Here is a 19,896-nt window from a genome sequence, read left to right as displayed (position 1 = left end):
TTGGAAGGAAGAAACAACATAATATTATAAGAATAGATTAGTAAGAACAAAGAGAATCAAGTTTTTGGTTATGGCACTGATGACACTAACAGCAATGAAGTAGACCTTTTTGTGCAACTAGCTGACCAATGTTGTGCTGTATGGTACAAAATTTGCAGCCAATACAGAGAGAGAGAAAGAGAGAGAGAGAGAGAGAGAGAAAACTCTGTTCTTTTGCTGTGAAAGTCTGTCATGCAGAGAAGGAACAAGTATTTTCTGTTCTTTGGGAGAAGCAAATATCTGTGATGGCTGCCAAAAGACTTACCCACTCAATGACATAAAAAGCTACGTCCAGGATTGGAAATAATTTCAGGAATGGATGTGACTGTGATTATGAGCTCCAAATGGGAACACTACAAAAAACATGGTGAGACGCTAGAATGAACTAGAACATGACAGATGTTTTGTTCTGGAAAACAGGGAGGATGACAGAGCTATAGTAGCAAAGAAAGGTGCCACTGAATTGGGAAAGACTGCTGTGAATAATTAGACACAGGCCAGCCAGAGGTGGACAATTATTCTGCTCCTCTCTAGCATCTTCTAAAAGATAAAAATAGCTTAATGAATTCCCTGCTCCACGCCCCCACCGCAATACCCCAACCACATCTATAAGAATTTAACAATACAGAGTATCAGATTTGACTTCATTTCTTTTTGGAGGGAGTGGAGAATCAAGGCCCAGTTCTGGTACCTTAACCCATGTTACGTAGAACCTCACTTCAGAAATGGTCTCATTGATTTCACTAGAACTAGTTATTCAATAATATATTACTCTATGTGGAACAACCAAGCCTTCATACATTTGTGGCCAAATCTGGCTGCAATTGCATTTGTGTAAATTTTGTGTGACTTTGTTGAAGTTACTTTGTTGGAGTTACACTAATAAGCAAACTGAGGGTGCTGACAGATATGCAGCTCCCCAGTCTAACTCATGGTGTTTCACAGAAAGCGTCATGAGTTAAACTGACCCCCCAGCCCAACAAACATTCCTTGTTGGGTTGGTGGGTAAGAAGCGGGGGATCAAGCTCTACATTGCAGCCAATCCAGCCAAAGAGCTGCCTATCTGCAACCTGTCTCCCCTAGCCCCACCCCGCTATTCCTAGCTCCAGTGTTGTTTGTAGGATGGGAGCAGGAAAAGGGAGTGAGAAGGAAACCCCAGCCTGAGCTGGAGCAGGGGTGTGTGGATTGGAAACCACCGAGCGGGGCACATACATAGGGACTTACAGAAATTATTGAAGGTGCTCCACTTTGGAGTGCCTTCATCTGAACCTGCATGTAATGAGGATTAATATGTCATGCAATTGGGCACTTTTAAAGTGCTCTGCAGCTGTGCGCTTCTGTCAGAGCATGGCTGTAAAGCAATTTCAAGGGGCCAATCACGCCACAAATGCCACCTCAGTCAGCACCCTGAGATCATCATGTGAAATCTTATTATGGAATACAATTTACATTCTTCCTCAAAAGTCATCTGTCAAACTAAAAGCTTTACCAAACTAAGAAGAACCAAGATAATAGGATTCAATATAGTGCTGTTCAAAGGAAATTATAATGGAAATTCTTCCACTGCTTGTTTTCTCCAAACATTCTTCCATGAAACAACAGAAAGGCTGCATTTAAGGAAGGCAAATGAAGATAAAACTAATAATAAAAAGGAATTTTAATCAATTAAAAAGTAAATCAGAGGGCAAATTTGATTAAAGAGATGGTTAACTGTATTCAGGAAAAGTTTCTGAAGAGTCTCATAAAGCCTCTTGTGAGAAGGCTCATAAGAGATTCCATTGCTGTAAAGTTAGGTCAGCTCCACAAACTGGCATGCCACTGACAGGTAATCCAAGCAACTGAAAATTAATTGTTTACAGCCATTATGCCTCATATCGCCATGTGATTAACTGCATGTTACTGTAAGCTTCCAAAGTTATTTTGGGTATAAAGAAACATGAATGGAAGAACAGATGTTTCTGGACACACTTTAGATAAGAAAAATATTTCATGGATTTGTGGGGAAGGTCCTTTAACAACTCCATGGACCTGAGAGGTGTTTTATAAATGAAAGTCCCCCTTGCCTCCTTCCCATCACCCCCCGACCCCTTCCCCCAAAAACCCAAGAAAGTAAAATTAGTTTCTTGTGGCACATTCCAGCTTACACATTAAGATATCTTATTGAAAAAAATTAAGAACTTTCAGCTCCTCCGTTATATCACTTCTGGCTTGCCTGTGTCTATAATTCACGGTAGTCCTCTCTGGTTCAGTGGCACCTTTCTATGCTATTACAACTCCACTTCACCCTCCCCTGTTTCCCAACACAAAACATCTATCATTTTCTAGTCCATTCCAGCTTCTCACTACATCCTGACTTGTCAAATCATATTGGTTCCTCCTTTATAAAATCTCTAAAAGTCAAACTTTCCTTAAAATCCCCACAGCTAAAACATTTCTTCTAAACTACATCTACCCCCTCATTACCCTTCCTCATTCCCAACTGGCACTCTTGCAGTCAGTGCAGACCATGTTTGTTCAAGCAGTCCCCACTCCCATATAAAAATGTTAGCCCTTCTGTAAGTCACTCCATTAACTTTCCCTTTGCTTCCAAATCACATTTTCACAGCTTTGCTCATCTCCATCCCTTCTGACAATTCTGATCTCTCTTTTTATCATACTCTACCAACACTTCTCACCTGATAGCTTCCTCTGCATTCATACTGCCTCCCAGGCAAAGAATATTCTTTTTTACCACACTACAGATAACATCCACCTTCTTTTTCAAATCCCTCCTCAAATATAATTGTTGCCGTGTTCCTTTTCATTCTTAATACAACCCTCCAGAAAATGTTTTTCATACAAAAAAGATTGACAAAGCTGTTATTTTATTCTGTACTTTATTGATATGCAGAACCTTCCATCATTTATGCCACCAGTGCCATAACTATATGCTACCTGAGCCTACAAAACTCATTTAATTGAGTTTTTAAAAGAGTACATAGCCTCAACACAAAGGCACATTTCTGCCTTAGTGTCCCAGGCATCTGATTTGCTGTGTATATATATAGGTCTTTCTATATAGTAAGTTCCTTTGAGCACAAACTCTGGGGGGGTTTTCATATCAATAGTCACGTGGATCTCACTCAGCAACTGTTAATAATCCTTATTCTACCCTCAGTAGCTATAATGCAGACTGTGTCTTCTTCTAATAAGAAGAGAGAGAAAGAGAAGTAAGTTTTCATCAAGTTATAGTTTAACTAAACAAGCCAAATCATTAACTTACCCTATTGAAATTGTGCTGGTGAGCTACAACACTGGAAATGTTGCCTGTAAATTGATTGAACTCACTACAGGGCCTAATCCTGTTCTGGCAAAATTTTTGCTGAAGTTAAGAACAGCTGCCTTAATCACCTTTAAGGGGTCTAATCTTTATACAATTTACTGTAACCACAATCTAATTCACAAGTTGGACTTCTTTTTCCTCTAATTAATTTTATAGTTTTAAACTAGGCGTGTAGGTTGTAGCCATGTTGGTCTAAGGACATAGGCAGACAAGGTTCCTTGGGTGAATCTGATATCTTTTATTAGACCAACCCAGATAGTTGGAAAATAATTATTAAGCAAGCTTTCGGGTTCAAAAACCCTTCGTCAGGCTAAGAAAGTTTCAGCAGTTGGTGTGTGCTCTTCCTGGATGGAATGAAAAGTAAAGAAGCCAGCGGCTGGGCTGGTATGCATACAAGACAGGTAGTCAGTGAAGATATAGATTGAGGAGTCAATGGGTGAGAGACAGGAGGGGTGGGGGGGAGAGAGAGAAGGGGGATGAAAGTGGAGAGATACTTGGGGAGTCAGATGTCAGGCAGGTTATAATGTGTCATAAATCCAATGTCTATATTTAGTCCATGATTTTTAGTATCCAGGAGGTTGATGAAGTGGAGTTCATAGGCTCGTCTCTGGGAAGTGTTTTGTAAGTTTCCTTTGAGGATCAGGACTGAGAGATTGGAGAGAGAGTGGTTTTCTTGTGAGAAATGTGCCCCCACAGGTAATTGGGTATTTCTGGCTTTGATAGATTTACAGTGTGCATTCATTCTGGTGCGCAGTTGTTGTTTGGTCTCTCCTATGTATTTTCCATCAGGGCATCAATGCACCAAATGCATATCAGATTCACCCAAGGAATCTTGTCTGCCTAGTTTTAAACTAAGCTATTTTTGTATTATTTACTTACAAAGTTTCTGTGTCTTAAAATTCTTTTAGGCCCAAATTTGCCATTACTGAAGGCAACCATCAGGCGCACACATGTAATGGAATCATGTTTATTCTATCCATAGCCCACCCTGGCAGAGAACTTTGGTGCAAGATTTTCCTTCCTTATGTGGCAGCACAGGGTACATGGATTCAGAATGTGATCTATCACATGGAAATGCTGGGTTATTCTACATTAATACAGAAAAGTATTTTATATATATGAACTTTAAATAGTTAGTTATAGCTAAGGTAGAAGTAGAAGGTATGAAAGAATATGTTAGCAAATGGTTTCTTCAACCTGTTCTTAAAATCCTATTGTTACAGTTCATGATTTTTATTTGTAAGTTGTCATTTTTTTCATCTCTTCAGTCATTAGTTTTCCCCAGAGATTCCAGACTATTCTTTAGAATGCAGATAATTATTGTACTTCCAGCATTATTTTCCGTCGACTATAAACATTCCTGCAGTAGGAACATAAATAGAACTGTCACCTTCTGCACTGTACATAACGACATTCTACTTTTTCTTTTAGCTTCCTGTAATTGGCTAAACACAGAAATAATTGCAAGCTAGCATTTTCATTTTATTTTCCAGAGAATGCTGTGATTATGCCTAAAAAGACAACAGTGACATATAAGTGTAAGAAATATGACAGTGCCCTTTATTTTATTGAAGTAATTTTTAATGTTGAGAGTTAATTGCCCTTGATATGACAAGAAAATGCTAGGTAACTGTTTTAATTTCCTCATCTCAGCCTTACCTTTAGTCCCCCCAGAATGCAGCTGCAAATTTCAACCAACCTCACTTGCAGCTCAGACCATACGTGGTCCCCCCTCAGACTCTCTCATTGACCTCTCACATTCCAACTAAAACTTGAGCTGCTTGTTCTATTGTTTAAAGACCTGCAAATCTTGGCTTTCTCCTTTTCCAATCCTCATTTTTATTTATTTCTTTGAACTCTTTGCTCTACCTAAAGAGAACTACCCCTTAATACCTTCCCATTCTCTTCTCTAGCCGTCCCTTGTCCTGTGGCTGGAATAGTCCCCCTTCCACACCTGCAAAGCCTAAAAACCCTCATTCAAAGTCATACCAATAGTCTGAGGAATGCATTTGGACCTGTAAAACCCTGGGGCTCTCCTTTCTCCATAACCTTAACAATGTGTGCTTGATTCTAGAAAAAACATAAGAAATAGGACTGGAAAAGACCTCCTGAACAATCAAGTTCAATCCCCAGCTGTCATAGGCAACCATGTAATATAACCCTCTCATAAACGGATGAAGTTCCATCATTAAAATTTAGCTTTCTTGTTCTATGCCTGGAAGCAAACTGTTCCAGGTTTCTTTCCTTCAAACTTTAGAAACCTTCTATTTTCTAGTTTAAATTTATTCATGGATAAAAATTGTTCTCTTTCTTTAGAGGAAATAGCTCTTCCTCTCTGGTATTTAAAGCACCTCCGCTGCCATCTTTTAGTGCAGGGACGCTGATATATGTGACACTCCAGGCACTTTAGAGTGGCTCTCGGAGCATGTCTATAAATGCCCTCAGTTATTAACTGGCCTACCCAAGTCTTTCTCTTCCTCTGTTTTTCTCTTTTTGATAAATCCCCAGATTATAGCAAAAATTATTGTTATTGGACCAACATTAATGACCTTGCACTTTGCACCGTCATCCTACTTCTAATGCTCCACTCCTCTAGGTCATTCAATTCCTCCTTTCTAAAACTCTGATCCTCCTCTGCATCGGCTCCCACCTTTCTGTCATCAATAAATTTCATTAGCACACTGTTACATTTTGTGGCCAAGTCATTCATGAAAATATTATATGAGATCAGTACCAAGATTGATCTTGGAGGAACTCCATTAGTAAACCCCCCACACCCTAATTGTTTTCCTTCCAGCACACCATATCATGGATTTCCCTTCAAGCATTTCCTTATCATCTTGTGCTAATCCCTTTCTTCAGTTTTTCTGTTAGTTTTCCACTGTGGCCCCACAATTTACACTCTTCTAATATCTAGCTAGACTGGATCTAACACATTTCTTTTGTCTAGAAAAATCAGCTATCAAAGAAAGATACCAGTTTAGTATGGCATTATCTACCTTTGGTTAACCCATGTTGCCTTTTACCCCATCTTCCATTTATTTCCATGCTCTTAATGTCATTTACTTTAACATTTGTTTTAAAGCCTTGCATACCATTGAGATCACACTAACAGTTCTGTACCAGCCCAGATAATTTTTTTCTCCCTTTCTTAAATACAGGCACTGTGTTTGCTATTCTTCAGTCATATGGTACTTCCCACCTCAAGCTGGCAGCTTCATAAAAAAGCTTTACTACTGGATTTACAATTTCACATGCCAGATTATCCAACAGTCCCCTGCGCTACTTTGTGCGCACTTAGATTTAAGTTTTGCTCAGATGTTGTAATTTCCATTCCCACGCCTTCATTCTAATTAGCCATCCTGCCTTTGTTTACCCTCCTGATTCTTACTGTTTATTCTAAATAATCCTTAACTATAGATTCATAGATTGTTAGGGGCTGGAAGGGACCTTGTAGATCATCAGATCCAGTCCCTCTGCATTAGGCAGGAAAAGACAACTGGGGTCAACTAGGGTCAAGTGGGACCCCAGTGAGGTGACTGTCTAGTCTCCTTTTGAAGATTTCCAGGGTAGGTGACTGCACCACCACTGGAGGGAGTTTATTCCATAGTCTGGACACCCTGGCTGTGAAGGAGTTTTTCCTGGAATTGAGCCTGAAGTGGCCTTCCAGAGTTTGTATCCATTGCTCCTGGTCTTCCCCAGGGGTGCCCTTGTGAACAGCTGTTCACTGAGTTCTTGATGTACTCCCCTGATGTAGCGGTAAGCTGCTACCAAGTCCCTTCACAGCCTTCTCTTCTGTAGGCTGAAGAGGCTCAAGTCACTCAGCTTCTCCTTGTATGGCTTGTCTTGCAAGTCCCTGATCATATGGGTGGCCCTTCTTTGGAACCTCTCAAGTTTTTCCACGTCCTTGTTGAAGTGTGGCGCCCAGAACTGGATGCAGTACTCCAGCTGCGGTCTTACCAGTGTGGAGTACAGTGGGAGTATCACTTCCTTAGTTTTGCATGAGATGCAACGGTTAATGCAAGCCAGCTTGTTGTTTGCCCTGCTGGCCACAGCATCACACTGCCAGCTCATGTTCATGTGATGGTTGATTACTAACCCTAAGTCCCTTTCGGCCATGGTGGAAGTCAAATTGCACCTATCAGCCTGACTTCTATCCCAGGGAAGACCTTGGAAAAAATTATGAAAGAGACCATTCTTGACAAACTGGCTGATGGCAACATTCTGAGGGACAGCCTGCACAGGTTTGTTGTGGGTAGGTCTTGCCTGACCAATCTCATCTCCTTCTATGACCAGGTGACATATCACCTGGACAAGGGAGAAGAGATTGATGTCATATATCTTGATTTTAAAAAGGCATTCAATCTGGTGTCCCATGATCATCTCATGGAAAAACTGGCCAAATGCGGCCTCGGCTACATCACAGTCCAATGGCTGGGGAATTGGCTCCGAGGTCAGACCCAGAGAGTGGTAGTCGATGGAAGTAAATCATTGTGGTGTGCTGTGACCAGTGGGGTCCCCCAAGGCTTCATCCTTGGACCTATACTTTTTAATATCTTTATTAATGATGTGGACATTGGTATCAGAAGCGGACTAGCCAAGTTCACTGATGACACCATCAAACCTTGGGCACGAGTCTCCACACTTGAGGATAGGCTGGTGATCAAGGCCAATCTCAGTAGGCTTGCAAAGTGGGCAGATGAAAACCTGATGGCATTCAATACGGAGAAATGAAAGGTACACCACCTCAGGAATAAAAACCCACATCACACTTATAAGCAAGGCAATGCTACACTTACTAGCACCATGACTGAAAGAGACTTGGGGGTCATGATTGACCACAAGATGGATATGAGCCACTAATGCAATGTCGCAGCTGGCAAAGCGAACAAAATTCTCACTTGCATCCATAGACGCTTCTCAAGAAACTCCCAGGATGTCATTCTCCTGCTGTACTCAGCCTTGGTGAGGCTGCAGCTGGAGTACCGCATCCAATTTTGGTCTTCACAATTTTAAAAGGATGTGGAGAAGGATGTGGAGAAGATTTCATAGATTTCATAGACATTAGAGCTGGAAGGGACCTTGTAACGTCATTGGGTCCAGCCCCCTACCCAAGGGGCAGGAAGTCAGCTAGGGTCAAAGAATCCCAGCAAGATAAACCATCAAATGTATTTTAAAGGAGTCCAGAGTAGGTGCTTGCACCACCTCTGGAGGCAGTCTGTTCTAAGCCTTGGGGGCTCAGACAGTAAAGAAATTTTTCCTTACATCCAGCCTGAAATGGTCTTGGAGGAGTTTGTGACCGTTTGACCTTGTCATGATGTACACCCCTTATGTATTTATAGGCTGCCACCAAGTCACCCCTGAGCCTGCGCTTCTCCAGGCTGAAGAGTCCCAAAGCTAGCAGCCTCTCTTCATAAGGTCTGTTCTCTTGCCCTCTGATCATGCACATGGCTCTCCTCTGGACTCTTTCAAGCTTTTCCATGTCCTTTCTAAATTGTGGAGCCCAGTATTGGATGCAGTACTCCAGCTGTGGCCTCACCAAGACTGAGTACAGCGGGAGGATGACATCCTGGGTTTTGCTTGAAATGCATCAGTAGATGCAAGCCAGAGTTTTGTTCACTGCCAGCTGTGGTATCGCATTGGTGGTTCATCTTCATCTTGTGGTCAATCATGACCCCCAAGTCTCTTTCAGTCATGGTGCTAGTAAGTGTAGCATTGCCTTGCTTATAAGTGTGATGTGGGTTTTTATTCCTGAGGTGGTGTACCTTTCATTTCTCCGTATTGAATGCCATCAGGTTTTCATCTGCCCACTTTGCAAGCCTACTGAGATTGGCCTTGATCACCAGCCTATCCTCAAGTGTGGAGACTCGTGCCCAAGGTTTGATGTCATCAGCATGCTCACATACACACCCACGTTTGCTGTGCCCTCAGGAGGGCTAGAGAAGTGGAGGAAGCAGGCACTTTGAGCGGAGGGAAGGTGTGCTATACAAGTTTCTCCATATGAGGGAAGGATAATGACCTGGATTAGTCACTCTCTTGCTAAATGATTGATATTATGTGACTGTAATTTCCAGGCATAGGCAGAATCTGTATCTGTCCTTGAGTTCTATAAAAGTTCTCTGCCTCTAATCCCAATTAGGCATGCTGCAACATGATAACTCACCTGCTGATTGAAGCAAGGCTTGTCATTGCCTGGATGGGAAAGAGAGGGTATCACCTACTGTGTTTGTAATTTTAAATTCTGGTTGTGCAAGACACTAGCAACAGCAAAATGCATACATTGGGGAGAAGATTAACTCTTGCTTCAGCACAAACTGCTATTCCTCAACTATAAAAAATAACCTAGCAGAGAGAGAATCTCTGTCTTCAGTGCAATGATGTGAGTGAGCACCAGCCAACTTTAATAAAATATTTAATGATTTGATTTTGTGGAAGGAAGCTGACTCGTATGATTGGTTAGTCTTATCTTGTTTAATTGTGTCTTGGCTACTGAGCATGAATTTCAGTTTGTTGTATAGATACCTGGTAACAATTGAGACATGTGCATTTACCATCTCAAATCTACAAAACCCCCACAAAAAACAAAAACCCCACACTAGCAGATTCAGCTGATAGAAAAATACTTACAATGATATAAGTTCAAACGTTGTTACACTTTAAAAAATTAAGGCTGTAGCCAGTTCCTTACCTTATTTTAAACTTGCAGATTTGCCTACATTGTACAGTAGCTCCTGCACAAAGTAGCTCTTGCCTTATATTTCCTATTCCTATTTTACTTTTTTTTTACCAAGAGGTGATGGGTGTTAACAACGATAGATACCATATTAGTTGCGGCTGGGGGTGAGGCAGGGGATGGAGTCTGGCTGTGGGCCTATGCGCTGCCTTATCCCACCATTAGGGCTCCTGGAGAGTGCTCACATACACACACACACACACCCACCCAACCCTGCAGCTCCCAGGCACCCTGATACCAAGACAGGACAGCACAGAGTCCTGTGGTCAGGCTCCATCCTCCATTGGCAGAAGCTGGCCTCCGCTGGTGCTGCAGGGGTACACTGGGCAGAAGCAGCACCATCCATCTGGCACTGCATGGTGCTTGGAGTTGGTGGGGCCTGAGCCCAGCTCACCCAGCACCTGCCACATGGTGCTGGGATGCTTCCACCCAACATCCTCTGTAGTGCCTGGGAGATGCAGTATGGTCCTGCAGGCTCTGGGTGCTGCCTGCCAGCAGAGACCAGAGCGTGAGTGTGGCTTGCCCAGGGCCTGTGGGGCTGGACTGCATCTCCCAGGTGCTGCAGGGGACACCAGGTGGAAGCAACTCCACCTGCCCAGCACCGTGGGGCAGACTGGGAGAGTTGTGCTCAGACCCCCACCTCTGCTGGCATTGCGCAGTGTTAGGTAGGTGGTGCTGCTTCTGCCCAGTGTACACTGCAGAACCTGCAGAGGTTGGAGGTGGATCTGGAATCATCACCCGTGTTACCCACCAACAGAGACCAGGGCCTAAGTGCAGCTCACCCAGGGCCTGCTGTGTGGTGCTGCTGCCTGCCCACAGCTTGGATAAAATCAATTGGCAGGTTGTATCTGGCCCATGGGCCGTATTTTGCCCACCCCTGTTTTAAACAGTAAAAGTGTATGCATAATAGAAAATGGATAGCAGAACCTGATACAACAGCAACTGGTTTTTAATAAAACTTCAATAAAACACCTGCATGTGATTTGTCTGTCAGTATTCTTTAAAAAACTCCAAATAAATGATCACATACCAGCCTGTGATGTGGATTTTGGTTTGGGGTATATTTAATCACCAAGATAGTATGGCAGTAGAGTGATCATGTTGTCTTGCTGTGCCTCTGAAGACATAAGTTTTGGCCATACTCTGGATGCATGCCAATGGCTGCTTCCAACTGTAAATAGCTACCTGGTTATTTAGGCTGGGGAAACAAAGATAGTTGGGCATGATGCTAGCCACTTCACTTGCCAGTGTGCCACTGGCTACATAAACTGGGATGCCTTAATTACACTAGCTCAAGGGGGCTTTAGGATAAAGAGGACACTTGACTTGATATCTGAATATAGAGTTCTGTTATGGAAATTGCCTTGTGCACATCAAATAAACACATATGGTTCACTATATTCTAAAGTGATTGTGTAAGTGACTCACTTACACAGTTGCCTAATTGAGGCCAGTTAGCACCAAGATCAGGTTTAACCAATGTTTATTTTACCAGGGCAACCTTATCCCCACAATAAAAGCAAGTGTACAGACAAATGAACAAACAAAACCCAAAAGTTGTGGTCTTTTCCCAGACCCTAGGAAGAGGAACACAGACTCAATTCTTCCCCCTAAACACTACCCTTCCACTCTTCTCAGCTAGGTAAGACATTCAAAAAGCTCAAGGCAGAATCAACCTAAGTTATGCAGTTTTCTGTAAGCAGTGTTGTTTAGATTGGTAGTGAACAGAACACGCATTCACCCTTTGGTGGGGGGAGAGAAGGAGAGGGGCAAATCTTAGATTGGGTTCCACCATTTTTAAACCAGTCTATATGTGCCAAACTTCTGTTCTGTTATGGGTATAGATCGGTTTCCAATCACTTATACCTATAAAAGTGTAATGTCTGTACCTGGCCCTCCTGGAGCTTTTAAGTCTTTATGGCCCCACCTTAATTCCCTCACCAGCTGGGTCTCAGGTGGAGCAACTCTATATAGACACCGTCATAATTTTTTGTCTTGGGAAATAGATTTATTTCCACATGTTGGGAAACAAGTCATTGAAGCATCATATATCCTGCACTGCTTCTTTTGCTGATGTATAAAAACAGAGAGATCTGAATTTAGCTTGGATAGTGATCCATGGTTTGGAGAAACCAGAATTCTGTTTACATGGTTATATCAGTCAAGGAGACTAGGAGAATTTCAGAAGCAGAAAAGAAAACTTGTCTCTTTGCATAACCCCTGTAGCCAATGTAGGAGTATTAATACTTCTTTCTCTTATGGACCTATTTGTTCAAAGATCTCAGACAACTTTGGAAATGTTGGTTAAGCCTCAGAAACATCCCTGTTTAATATATAAGCACCAAATTATATATATTATAGTAGTATCTAGAAGCTCTGCTGAGGTCAGAGTCTTATTTTGCTAGGTGCTTACTTCTGAATGCATTTGTAAGCTCTGACAGCTTACATATTTTACTCAGATAAGCCAAAGGAAGTATTACCTTTAATTACAGATTGTTTTGTCCAAGGTCAGACAGACATCTTCCATGTTGATGTCCATTGCCCTTACCAGAAGATCATCCTTCTTGTTAGCCATCTTGTTATTTATGTGACCCTGACCATGAAAGCATAAGAACCTTGTGAGTCTGCATAAGGTTTGACAAGTTAAAAAAAATCTTTATCTAAAGTACTCTGTGAAAGTTCCTCCTAACTCCACTTCCAAACCTCATTCTATAAGTGCTCCCGTAATCTGCCCTCATAGTTTTCTTAGAAAACTACAGAGCAGTTTCAAATCTGTCACATATTTTTCCCTGCTACTGTGAAACAGGAGAACACCTGGAGAGTTTTCATGCAAATTCATAACCTTTGAGTTTGTCCCCAAGATCAGGTCCTGCCATTTCCTCCCTCCATTGCAGAAGTATGGTGAATGTGTATTCCTCAAGGTGTTACCTGCTACACTTGCAGCTCAGGGCATCTGTCACAGTAGAGTAAGAGAAAGAAGTGACCCTTGAATAATTGAGGAGATTTGGGATAAGCTTTGTTCCCTACAAAGCTGGGAAAACCCAAGCAGTGATGCTTGGTCCTAGTTACTTCATCGATATACTATTGTTATTTACTATGAATAATCCCTACAGTCAGCATTTTGGCCGTCTTCAAAGGGACTAGGAAAAGGTCTCAGGGGTATCCTGTTCAAGTGGCTGACTCATGCTTCCACTCCTTCAGAGTAAAATTCTGTGATCCAAAGTAATCTCTGAGTTACAGCTTACACTCTTCCTGGTTACCAGCTACAATACTTACCAAGCCCAATATGGTTTGGCATCTCCAAGAATTTTCCTTCAGGAGTCTCTGGACAGTAACACTATGCAGACACACAGAAACAGCTTCCTCCAAACAAAGTACGATGTATCATTCCAAAGTTATGTAGCACTTAGAGCAGGATTTAAAAACATGCACAATGTATTGTCTAAAGTTGGCATTCGCTCAAGCCCCTAGGTAAACATGATTTAGTCTAGGTGCCCCGCAGTCTCATGGAGACCAAGTAACAATTGGCTTGCTGCAGACCCTTGCACTCATCAGTGTCAGCTTGCAGTAGTGAGCCTACCCTATTCCCTTTCTGAAGGGGTAATCTTTTTAATAATTTGATGTCCTTTGATCAGCATCAGAACTTTGGCCAAACCGCCTTTTTTGGGGACAGGGTGTTGCCCCTCCACAATTACAGGTCTGGAATTTGAACTAAATTGAAAATTAGGAGACTTAGAAGGAGTAGAAGAGCATACAAGAAGAGTGTCAAAGTACTGGAGAAAAGATACACTGCTAATCTGGATACATATTAATGTCCTTTCAGAAAGCTTATGCAATTGTTTTGTGTTGTTTTTTTCAAGACAAAGCAAGCATAAGTGCAGTATCTATGTGATATGGAATTCTACCAGATAAACTTTCCCAGTAATCCAATGAATTGAGGAAGGAAAAGAAAGATAGCCTCAAAGACTGCCCCAGACCCAAATATAATACTTTTATAGTATCTCTATAGAACAGTCACATGTCTTTTAAATGTATGGTAAAATATACTTTTTCTTTGAGCCAGTATACTCTCCAGAACTATAATTATATGAAAAAAAATACTCCAGGATTTTTTCTGCCAAGATGGGAGGTGCCAGAAAAATAACTACAAGTAGGTAGCTGCTCTGTAGTAGCAACAAACTTTCAAGGGAAATCCTTCACAAAATAATGTGGAGCAATATCGAGAAAAGTACTGGTGAACTGATATAACCCACAGGAGAGGAGGGAGAAGGAGGTATATGTACGTAAAGGGGAGGTAGGTTTTCCTGCATTGTCAACAGGAACCATGGTAGAGGAAAAAGTTAGAAAAGAAGCTGAATTCTTTTGTGAAGGAATGCTGGAGAAACTATTAAAATGGTTCAACCCTATGAAACTATGACCCCTACACTTCTGCCAAGTTTAGTGAGATGTACAGTGACTGGCTACGTAAGTGCTGGTTCAGCAAATTAGTTGCCTGTGGGCTGCTTTAATTTACAGTGTGTTCTTTATTTCTTCCAAGGATAGTTTTTTAAAAGAGCTTGTTTATATAAATTCTATCTTTGGATATAAAAAATACCCTTTCCCTGAGCACGTGATAAGTTTTCCAAGATAGATGCCAATTTGAGAAAAAACTGCTTACATTACATAACTCAAGCTTTTGTGCTCCATTTACCCATTTAAAGTTATAGAAAAATACAGCTCAAAACTACAGTCAATGAAAACAGTTTATATTAATTTTGGTAGATAATTTTTTTAGACTTTCTTCAGTGTAATAAATACTAGATGAATATTTATGCTATTTGTTGCATTTTTCCTTGTGAAATTGAAGCTCTTTCAAAGTATGTGTAGAAAGCTGATTTCTCAAAAGAAATTCAGCGATTATGTCATATGTAATCCCATGTAGCACTGCATAGGAGAGGACAAGGGCTGAGGGTGGATTCCAGGGGCATCATGGCCACCCATGGAGTGGGACCCTGTTACACTAGGATCATTTCAATAGGAGGAGTTGTTCATGTTTAAACAATCTACAGAACATAAATTCTAATATTATAAAAGCCTAAGTCTGTCTGTCTGTCTGTCCATAACACTTTATTTGTACTCTGATTGGCTGACAGAAACAGCCAATCAGAGTGTTCCAAGAGTTGGGGAGCACTGCCATAATTCCAAAGCTGCGCCGAGGACCGGACAGAGGGTGTGGAAGCCAAGACCAAAAGCTCTCCCTCAGCTCCTTTGGAAGGATGCTGCTAGGAGGAGATAAGTGAGATACACACAGACTCCAGTGAGGTGATAAGTTCATGCTCTTCCCTCCCAGGTGCTCCTCCTCCCCCTGCTCATTGTAGCACAGACTCTTCCCTGTCAGCTGCTTCTCCTTCATCCTGCCCCCTCTTCAAGCAGATAAGGACTATAACAAATACATTTAGTTTTTGAAAGGGGGAGCTGTTCAATTCAGAAGAGTTATGGAGGGGTACCTTGAGTCTAAAAAAGTTGAGAACCATTGTTATAGTGTGATTGCATATGGGAATCAGCACACCAGTGGAGATAATGCTTGCAGCCACACACAACGAAGTCCCAAGATAGATCAAGAATGAAAAAGGAGAGGGGTCTAGTAAAAATCCTTCAGAAAGATTTATTCTTTCTGTTTATTCAAAAGTAAGCATTTTTTTCACCCCAAGAATATGTGAGTAAGTCTGCTCCAAGGTAATTTCCAACCTGCCTTCTGTTTTCAGGCAAGCCAGAGACTAAGGTCTCAAGAGTGACTGTGAGGAGGGAGTCCCCAGAAGAAACTGAACCACTGCATTTCCAACTTTGGAGGATGTAGGCAAGGTGGGGCACGTTTGGGAGTATCTGACCTGAGACATACTACCACAGCAATGTAGAGGTATCCAATAAAAACACTAATTCCTCTATCACTGATCATTAAAGTCCAAAGGAAGATAGAAAACAGAATTGAAACTTCATGGCAAAGGTTGCAGCAGTTAGATCTTCTACAAAATAATGTGAATACTAGTACCTGAAGATGTCTGTGTGGTTTAAAGAAAGATGTACACATACAGTTTTAGAAAAAAGGCAAATATATTAGGTTGTAGAACCTATACTAAAACAGACAAACGATAAACGATTTTTAAGAGGGAAACACAAAAGTCTTAATCCTAGTCCTTAAGACTGAATACATCAATGGGGAATGAATTTGATAGCTTCTTTACTATCCACACTTAGAAATGATGATATTTGACTTTACCCCATGCTATGGGAATACTGTTACTGAACATGAATATCCCTTTCTTCCCTTCCCCCTCAACCTTGCATCTACTTTTTCTTTGGGCAAACATAATTCTAAAAGAGTTAACAGTGATATGGTTTTTTTTGCAAAATAACATTACCAAATTCATTATATGCTTTGCTCATATTTTGTTTCTATTAAATCCATAATTATAATTTATGTTAATTATCACTTCAATTATTGGTTTCCTGAAACAAATGTGTGCAAAATATATGAATATGCACAATTTTATAATAAGCCATAAAACTCTGAATTCGTTGTCAGAAGTCTAGGCAGTGAGCCAGATGTGATTAAAATGGTGGGTCCTAGTGTTACATGTGTTGAATCTTTCAGTTGCTTTTAAATAATATAGATGAGAAGTGCCTAAGCGCTCATGTGGAGTCCTGACACTTGCGAGTTGTCCATATTAGAATCTGTCACTTAAATACCTTCTGAAATAATATGCTGCTTTGAGTAAATCTGACACAATCAAAATTAACTTGTTCCCATAGAAGGCCTTTGCTTACTTGGAAATGTGAAGCTTTGACTTAAAGTACTGAAGAAGTTCATTCTCATATTACCAAAATCTTTAAGATTATACTACAAGATTATAAATGATTCCAAGCAGAAAATAAAGGAGTTCAGGACTCCCATTTTATAACAGTGTACAAGACAGTACCAGTGTACATGCTATATTTCACTCTCAGGTTGGATATATTGTTGCCAAGACATTACAGTGACTTTCAAACTACTCATGCACTCCTTCAATTTATAAAGCTTAGCAAGCATAGGATTTTCAAAAATGCACAGCATTGGTCTAACTTTGTTCCTGTTCACGTCCATAGTAAGAGTCCCACTGACTTTAATTGGAGAATTTAGATCACTACTATAAATATTTATAAAGAGCTTGATGTACAGCTACAAATGGCAGATGGGATTTTGGAGTCCACTAGGAACTAAATGACAGAAAAACAAAAGACTTTTTCTTAATATTCAATAAATGAGCTATTACAGTCCTTGTATTATTTTAGCTGCAAGAGATTTTTACCCAAGCAGGCAGGAAGTGGTTCTTATCTTTACAGCTTTTACAGAGTGTGGGTCCTTCACTCGTGGACTGGATGAAGGATGGCATCTTGATCTTCCCTGGACAGCACACCTTGCTGGCGGTTCTGTCTTGCTTTTTATACTGTTTTAATTATATAGCTCCCAAGGATTCCTCCTTGATAGTTGGTTAATCAAAGTCGGAACAGATCAGGCAAGGATGGAATTAACATATTACAATAGTATCTTGTTTGTGTGTTTGCGAAATTTGCAAGCTTTTGATTAGTTTGGAATCAAATGGGATGGGTATTGATTGAATGAGGTACTTTTAGGAAGTTGATCACAGAACACTATCTTTCAACAGGCAGACAAGGTTCTTTGGGTGAATCTGATATCTATTATTAGACCAACTTAAATAGTTGGAAAAAAACTTTAAGCAAGCTTTAGGGTTTAAAAACCCTTTGCCAGGCTGAGGAAGTGTCTACAGTTGGTGTGTGCTCTTCCTGGATGGAATGAATAGTAAAGAAGCCAGAGGCTGGGCTCTGTATGTATGCATATAAGACAGGCAGTCAGTGAAGATGTAAATTGAGGAGTCAGTGGGTTAGAGAAAGGCTGGGTTGCGGGGAGAAGGGGGATGAAGGTAGTAGTTAAATAGTGGAGAGGTACCTGGGGAGTCAGATGTCAGGCAGGTTGTAATGTGTCATAAATCCAATGTCTATATTTAGTCCATGATTTTTAATATCCAGGAGGTTGATGAAGTGAAGTTCATAGGCTTGAGTTCATAGGTTCATCTCTGGGAAGTTTTGTAAGTTTCCTTTGAGGATTAGAACTGAGAGATTGGAGAGAGAGTGGTTTTCTTGTGAGAAATGTACCCCCACCGGTAATTGGGTATTCTTGACCAACACAGCTACAACCTACACCCCTGTATCTTTCAATAGTTATTTTAACAATGGAGCCTAAAAAATAGCTGCATCAAATGGCTTATGGAGATAATGAAGATCAGCGGCCACTGGATACAATAGATGTGAGTTTCAGGAGAATACACTGGTTTAGCACAATAAGCATTTAGAGACTGATGGCCTGTTTTGAGAAATATGCTTTAATTAATGAATGTGAATGTGAGGCAGTGAGAATCAGAGGTCACTGGGGACAATAGATGTGGGGTAGGTAGGTTAGATGCTGTCAGGTAGATTGATTTAGCATAATTAACATATAAATGCAGACCCCCTATCTACTACTACAGTCTGATTACAAGTCACTAAAGACACTTAGTTCTGCCTGTCTTGTCTTTTCTATTCCCACAGAAGGGGCAAGCATGGATATGCCTCTAGTGCTACCATATATTTGGTGTAATGCCTGCTTCTGACTGGCACGCCAAGCCAAGGGTAGAAGCCAAGGGCTGGCAAGAGCGCAAAATGATTAGGCGTGCGACTTGGTGAATATGGTGCTAACTGAAGTAGTAAAGCTGGTGGAGGTAGAAAAAGTAGGGCTGGAATCATAGAGAAGTAGAGCTACAAGGGACTGCCAGAGGTCACCTAGTCCAACCCTCAGCTTGAGGCAGGATCGTCCATGTCCAAACCACCCTATGCAAACTCTCTTAGCAAAACTAGTTAACTTTGACACAACACACTGATCCTTCTTAAGGATCAATAGGTTAGCCTAAATTTTCCTTAGTTCAGCTTCATGCCAGTATTCTTCTGTTAACAGATTTTTTTGTATAGTGTTCATCTATCTAGTAGCCAATGATAATTTTGCTTTGGCCTCTGGATAATTCTAAATAACTGGTTCTCCATCTAAGACAGTGGTACTCAGCCAGGGTGCCGTCACATCCTTTTACGAGCCCTGTGCAATACGAGCACTGCTGGGTGCAAAAACACCTGATGATTTGCAAGACAAACCCAGAGATTTCCAGCAGGAATAACCAGTCAAAAGCTGTCTGACCCGCTGTAGTCCGAGTTCTTGGCAGTAGAAGTATTGCATGAAGGAAGCGCTGAACTCGGGGTGCAACGTGGCACCCACCCTGTATTGGTTGTAGCCATGTTGGTCTAAGGCAGTGTTTCCCAACCAGCACTCCATAGCACAGGTGTGCGCCGTCAGAAATGCACAGGTGTGCCAGGGAATTTTGCCATGGCAATGAGCTACAACGGGAACGAGGATGGGGAATGCCTTAACAGGTGTGCTGCGGAAAAATTGTATTAACATGTGTCCGGGCTGGAAAAGGTTGTGAAACACTGGTGTAAGGACGGAGGCAGGCGAGATTCTTTGGGTAAGTTCAGTATCTTTGATTAGACCAACTCAAATAGGTGGTGTAATAAGAGATACCGGATTCGCCTCCCAAAGAACCTGGTCTCCCTCCCCGCCCAGGAAGGATTTCTAGACCCGCTCCCGGCCTATCCCTGCACCAGCAGCAGGCGCGGGCCGTGTAGTGACCACGGCTGCGGGGCGGGGGACCTGCGCCCCAGGGAGCCCGGCCGGGCGGACCAG

General features: G+C 41.6%; 1 long non-coding RNA gene across 5 annotated transcripts in view; it reads right to left on the bottom strand.

The window, feature by feature from the left end:
* LOC112550646 overlaps nucleotides 1-19,896 on the bottom strand; it is a 125,065-nt gene that overhangs the window by 34,222 nt on the left and 70,947 nt on the right. The gene's annotated exons all lie outside the window — the stretch shown is intronic.

The sequence above is a fragment of the Alligator sinensis genome, unplaced genomic scaffold (assembly GCF_000455745.1).
Source record: "Alligator sinensis unplaced genomic scaffold, ASM45574v1 scaffold436_1, whole genome shotgun sequence".
Taxonomy (NCBI): domain Eukaryota; kingdom Metazoa; phylum Chordata; order Crocodylia; family Alligatoridae; genus Alligator; species Alligator sinensis.
Note: the sequence above shows the minus strand (reverse complement) of the source record. Positions and strands in the feature narration are given on the sequence as shown.